This window comes from Ictalurus punctatus, chromosome 21 (genome assembly GCF_001660625.3).
Source record: "Ictalurus punctatus breed USDA103 chromosome 21, Coco_2.0, whole genome shotgun sequence".
Taxonomy (NCBI): domain Eukaryota; kingdom Metazoa; phylum Chordata; class Actinopteri; order Siluriformes; family Ictaluridae; genus Ictalurus; species Ictalurus punctatus.
In genome coordinates, this window is record NC_030436.2 from 12450280 (window position 1) to 12457767 (window position 7488).

Consider the following 7488-nt stretch of genomic DNA (forward strand, 5'->3'; position numbering starts at 1 on the left):
GTGTGTGTCATTAAATGTCTGGCGAATGTGAGAATGGAAGTGTATGTGTGTTGTGGGAAGTGGAGTCCGGGGTGGCAATATTTGTAGACCACTGTGTATGGAAATGGAGTCCATGTTATAATGAATCTAAATGAATTACAATACATATATTAGACTATTTAGTGACCTTGGATCTAGTATAGTTGCAATGCAGTAGAGCGGGTTTTGCTCCACATTGAAAAAGTGTCTTCTTTTTTTTTTGCATCCGACTGCCACAGCATCAGCAATGCTTCACTGTGATAGAAGACCCTCCGACACAACCAGCTGGAGTGTGTGAGCAACACACGAAAGGCTTGGCAGTCCAGCACCATCAGTCCCCTTTATCATATTTTTGGCATTATCACAGAGTACAACATGTACAAAACTTTTTGGAATGGACCAAGTTTCAATCATTTCCTCAAATACACTTGCTATTGCCTGGCCTGTATGTGAGCCACGAAACTGCTTTGCTTGTTGACTGCTTTGCAGTCTGTTTGATTGTGAAATCCCCATCTATCCATTGTACAGTTAAGCTGATGAGAGACATTGGACACACGCTGCTAGTCCAAATATCAGTGGTAAAGCTGACTGCAGGTATGCCATGAAACAAGCTCATGATATGCTTTTTCACCAAGTCTGTGACATGATAATGTCTGGGAATGTCATAATTGGGCTCCAAAATATTAAAAAGTCATTGAAATCCTACGTTATGAATGACTGACAGTGGTTGATCGTCAAGAACAATATACTGGGTGAGTGCCGCTGTTATTTTCACTGCCCTGGGGTTATCTGACAACATTTTTTCTCACCTTGCTAATGTTTGTTGTGAAGTTGGTTGTTGCATGCTGCAGCTAGCACTAAATTCGTCATGCTCTCTTTTATGTTTAGCCTTCAGATGTTTCATTAAGTTGCTTGTATTGTATGAACTTTTTTGTACCTCCTCTCGATGTTTTGGCAGAATACAGTTTGCAGTCTGCTATGCTTTGATTTGTGTCATTAATCTTGAAGTACATCCAAACCATGGACATTTTGTGCTCTGCTTCTGCTGTTTCTTTGTGCAGCAATGTCTGTGCAATGAGTGCTGTACGTACACTACATTGCGTGGTATTGGTTTTTGGTATCGAAACACTTTTTCCAAGTACGAGTGCCAGTTCATGAGCACTGTATCGGATCGATACCAATACCAGTATTGGTATCAATACATCCCTAAAGTCCATAGCTTTGTAAAAACAAAAACCAATTAAAAGCCTTGATTTGATCATAGCTGTTACCATTTCAACATTACGTTAACTTTTTTGTTCAATTTTATCTCTTCTACTAATGTAAATAGCCATTTTGGCTTTTCCCAAAATAAAAATCCAATAAACAACACTTGTATTTTAATTTTTGTCCACATTTCAAACCTAAAATAAAAGTTTGCACAAAACACTCCTCATTAAAACAATTAAAAAGATTTTGCAAAACATTAAATAAAGGCTTAAGCCTTGGAAAGTGCATAAATGTGTGAAAAATAGTCTCCCTCTGACAACAAAAGGGACATTCTTAGCCAACATTTGGCTTTAAAACAGAAATAAAAGCATTAACAGCAATAATGAAATGCAGAATTCTCCATTGTACGTCTCCAGCTCTTTGAGTTAACTGTGGCTTGTAAAGTGCTTTCCATTCTAGTCTGACATTTTTACCCATCTCAGAAACAACACACCATGGTGTATCAACTGTTTTATATAATCCCTTTTTGTAAAAGATTTTACACAAGCTTTATACAACTTTGTACCACTACTTACATGCAAATTCATATCTGTCAACTTTTCAGACTCCAATAAAATTCATATGTATTCAGATAACTTTGGTGAAAGAAACAGATTTGGAAACAAGTCTTTTTCATTAGGAATAAACTCTCCCTCACAGTAACCTTGAAGCATTTTGGTTTCTTCTGTTGTAAAAGCCGATTGCTATTTCAGTAGTACTTGTGCAACAAATGTAACAGATTTAACTCTTAAAAAGCCACTACATCTTCAACTCTTCCAAAACTTGGGCCAGCCAATTTTATTAAACACCCAAGTGTTATGATATTGGATCTAATGAACGCTGTAATTAGATGTCCCACATGCACCTGAAATGTCCAAATGTAGACTTAGTCCTTTTCACGTGAAAAAGGGCCCATATTTAAAAAAAAAAGATTACTGTAGAACTCCGACATCCTGGATATATTGATTTTTCTGCGATCTGACAAGAACAAAGATTTATCCAAGCATAGTCCTTCAACAGTCTTTAAAACAGTACTGGCCACTGTTTTCCAACTTAAGTTCTCTGGACCAGTGAGAAATTGCTGTATAAATTGTAGTTGAAAAGCTGCTTTGCAAATGTACAAGTCCTTGTCCTCCTTCCTTTTGGTAGATACAGTACATTATGTGGTACCCAATGCATTTTAACCAACACCTATTAGAACAGATTGAATTTTGCAAGTAAACCTGGTGGTGGATTAATACAAGCCAGGTAATGCCATAAAAGAGAGGCCACCAAATTATTAATAATGAGAATGCGTCCCCTGTGTGATAATAAAGCGTTCTTTTTTTCTGAACTGAAGAAGAATTTTGATGGTACATCCATTTGGGCTATATATATATATATATATCTGCACACAAAAAAGGAATTCAATATGTGTTTGATTTCCACTTGATTCTGCTACATCTTGGAATTTCAGAAATACATCTTCTTAAACATTTATGGATTTAATTATATATTTCGTGACATTGTGAGTGTACTGTTGACCTAGTTGGCTTGAATCTTTATAAGTCTACCTTTCACAGCCCCTTCCATCTTAAAATAACAAGTGAATAAAATGTTAACACCTCCACTAAGTGAGATTTTATGACTTAGAAAGAAAGATCTCTAAATTCTTTAGCCCATTCAACAGCATTTGTGTCATTGCTATGTGATTCCTGTGCAAATAAAACATCAAGTTGTTTCTGTTTCATGATTATATATCATATATCGCTGTATGTTTTACACAATCTCTAGCTACATTCACATTTAAGGATGCAATCCTAATGTCACTCATGAAAAAAATAAAAATAAACTTAAACCATAAAGAAAAAGCAGCCAATAAGGCCAATAAAATTAAGCCAGTTTACTGCCATCATTACTCAGTTGGTTTTGAAAGTTCTGAGACAAATTTTTTCAACAATGAAAAAAAAAAAAGAAGCTATATAGTGTAGAAAGCAACACTGAAAGAATTAATTGGATCATTTTGAATATATGCTTGCATTTCAGTGTCGTAAAACAAACAAACTAGCCACAATAATAAACATAATAAATACACTTGTATAGTAATTCGTGTGTCATTCTGAATCTGGTGCTTTCCAAGGACACCTTGTTTATGTGTGTAGGCAGAAGGATTTATTAGCAGTGAGCTAATAAAGTATAAAAAATATTTCGGGTATGACACTTATGCACTCTCACTAAAATGGTAGGTGTTTGCATCTTCATCGTCGGCAAGACGATGAAGTACATGAGCGCCACCAAGTCGTACTTTTATGTAACTTTAATAATAATAATAATAATAAAGAGGCTCCTGGCACATGAACAAAAGCACGAATCTCATTGGCTGGAAAGTTTTTGATACAGCCTGTCAAAAAAAAGAAACAAAAAATGACCCCCTCGACATGAAAAAAATTTGACGCTTTGACGCCAAGCATTTTTTATGTGTGAACACCTCCACTGACAGCCACTGGGGCGTTAAACGGACTGTTTTTCGCCCTGCGAAAATCGTCCCGGTGTGAACAGGGCTTAAGGCTGTCTGCTAAATGCTGCAAATGTAACTACTTTGATAGAAATAGAGCAGATGTCATTCTACATGTTTTGTTTCACAGGAAGATAGTAGGAGGAGTTCAGGTATTGTTATGTACAAATCTAAAGTTGCTCAAGTATTCGAAAATAATTAAAAATATTATAAATGAACTAAATCAGACCAAGGTACTGTGTTTCATCATTTCAGATTTGTGTCAGAAGTATAGCTGAGTTTCACAAGTAACTGAAAATGGTTAAAACTAGTAAGCCTGAAGTAGTATGGTTTGGCCCAGTGGATTGTGGCTGTGTTTTAAAGTAGTTTAAGTGTTATCTAAGTTTAAAATCATTGAACTGTTGTTTTGTGTAAGCATTTAATAATAGAGGATCTGATTGTTAAATAGATCACCAAGCACGATTCACAGGCTTTGTATGATTAGATTGCGAATGATGTGGATGAGCTCTGCCAGTAGGCCATGTCCAGATTTGAAAATGATCACAAAATGGTGATAAATAAGAAGGGAATGTTGTATGTTGTTAATGTGCTTCATGGAATTGTTGCTGCATATAAAGTTCCTAAGAAGAGGTTAAAAGAAGTGAAGGGAGAGACAGAGAGAGAGAGAGAGAGAGAGAGAGAGAGAGAGAGAGAGAGAGAGAGAGAGAGAGAGAGAGAGAGTTTATTATTGTACAAGGTGTATGGACAGTGATAGCACTTCAAAGAGAACACACACACACACACACACACACACACACACACACACACATACACACACACACACACAGGTCACCTGAACATGGCACCTAAAAAGTGTGTTTTGTCTTTGATTTTACCTTGTGTTTTAGGGTTTTGTGTTTTGTGTTTAACTGTCATTATATGTGTCTTATATGTTTTTGAATCATGGTGTCAGTTTAATTGGTACACAACTCTTTCTGAAAGTGATGATTCTGGATCTCTCTCTTCCTAACCCAAAGTTTATTCGCTTTTGTTCCAAATTTTAAATGGACACTGGTAACAGATACCAATTTGTCACAACCTGTAGATTCAATGACAGGAAAGACTCCCTGTGGCTTATTGCAATAGAGAGGTGTTACGATTTTATGTGATACTTTATAGCCAAAAAGCACCAAATGGAGTATATACAGTGGGGGAAATAAGTATTGGATGCATCAAAAAAATGTTCATTAAATATATTTACCAGCAACTCCATTTCCCAGGAGGCACCACTAACTACAAACATGGCCGCTGAAGACTACACTTCCCACAAACGCACATGTTCGCCTTCACCGGAGAACTAACAACACACACCTGCACCCAATCTCAGACACAGCACATACACAGTATTTAAAGGACTTTGTGAAATCTCAGATTTTGTGAAGTAAACATCTTACTTGTCTCTTAATTGTCTCTGTCATTATCCAAGCCTTATACTCATGTTTTGCCAAAGTGATATTTGACCATTGTTTACATTCTTGACCTCGATTCTCTGCCTTGCCTAGTTTTGTCTGTTTGCCTGATTGCCCAACCTCTGCCTGTTTATTGAACACGGATTTTGTCTTACCCTTTGGAATTGTTATTTAATCTGCCTACCTGCACTTGCTTCCGTCTCTCCCTCCATTTCGTGACAGGCTATTCACATGAAATTTTCACCAGACATCAGTATTAACTCAAGAAATGTGGAAATATAAAGAATTCACAACATTATAGTCATAAATAAAGTTATGTGCAATAAAGTGGAATGACACAGGAAAAAAGTATTGAACACGCTAAGAAAAAGCAATTATCCAAAGCAAGGTAAGGCAAGGGACCAGCTGAAATCCGTAAATAATTATACCTGCTATCTGTGCAAATTAATATCAGCTGAGTTAGTAAATTGATGGTCTATAAAAAGGCTTTTCATTACCAAGGTGTCACACAAGAAACATCTCATGGTGCTTCAGTAAGCACCACTGGGGCCATTATCTGCAAGTAGAAGCAACATCACTCAGTCATCAACCAGCCATGTACAGGAGCTCCTCACAAGGTTTCTGACCAGGGAGTCAGAAGAATAGTCAGAAGAGTAGCCCAAGAGTCAAGGACTACTCAGAAAGAGCTCCAGAAACACTTGGAGGCAGCAGGTGACATTATCACAGAGAAAACAATAGGCAATGCACTCCACTGCTCACGCTCACCCCACAAGACTCCATTACTAAACAAAAGGCATGTCAAATCTCTTTTAAAGTTTGCTACAACTCATTTGGACAAGCCTATGAAATACTGGGAGAGTGTAGTCTGGTCAGACAAGAGCAAAATTGAACTTTTTGGCTGTCATACTACACACCATGTTTGGAGAAGAAATGGCACTGCACATCACCCTAAAAACACTACACCAACAGTGAAGTTTGGAGGTGGAAGCATCATGGTTGGGGCTGGTTTTCATCACATGGTACTGACAGACTACGTACAAGTAAAGGAACGATGAATGGAGCCATTTACCGGAAGATTCTTGAGAAGAATCTGCTGCCATCCACCAGGATGATGAAGATGAGACGTTTGTGGACCTTCCAGCAGGACAACAATCCAAAGCAAACAGCAAAGGAAACTCTCAATTGGTTTCAGAGAAAAAAATCAAGGCGTTAGAATGGCCCAGTCAATCACCTGACTCGAATCCTATTGAACAAGATTTAAAGACAATATGTTTAGAAGAATGGGCCAAAAACACACCTGAATACTGCGGCCCATTCATTTCTTCATACAGGAAGCATCTTGAATCTGTCATTACAAACAAACACTTCTCCACTAAATATTAAATAAATTTCAGTTAGCGTGTTCAATACTTTTTCCCTGTGTCATTCCACATTATTAAACATAACTTTATTTATGGACTTTAATGTTGTGAATTCTTTATATTTCCAGATTTCTTGAGTTAATACTGATGTCTGGTGAAAATTCCATGTAAATAGCCTCATAGGAAATATATTTACTGAAAAAAATGTTGATGCATCCAATACATATTTCCTCCACTGTATACATAATTATAGAGTCTGAAGATGTCCCTTGCAGACATTTTAATATACTTTTTATCATGTTATTCTAAGTTAATAAAACATGACCTCTTAACATAAATAAAATGATTCTTCATGTTTATTATAGAATTATTATCATTGAACCAAGCACATGAGGCTTCAGGCTAAAAACTGTTATGTAACTGTCATATTTACTGTTATTATCATTATTAGTATTGTTGGAGTTTTAATAAAAATCTATATTGGTCATTTTCACTCGAACAGAGAGCAGAAGTTAAAAAGGCTGAACCATAAGACACTCTTATTTTTTATACTTATGTTTGTATTTATTAACTAAACTAATAGTAACTAATAGCACATGCTTTAATATCTAAACACAAGAGATTTGCTATCTTAAATGAATTGTTATTGCTCCAGCAATTTCCAAGTTCAATATTAATAACACGAGGTCCTAAGGTAATTGATATTGCATAATGTAATCACATCTTATCTTGTACTTTGAAGAATCTAGAGTATGGCATTTTCCTATTTAGAGTCACAATAAGTACATATCGTTATATACGGTTTGTAGAAATAATCATCCCAACATTATAGTTTACAATCTAGTAGCATAAATTAAACACATATTTTTCATACCAAGCAGTAAAACATTTTTTTTTTTTTTTTTTTTTAAATATATAT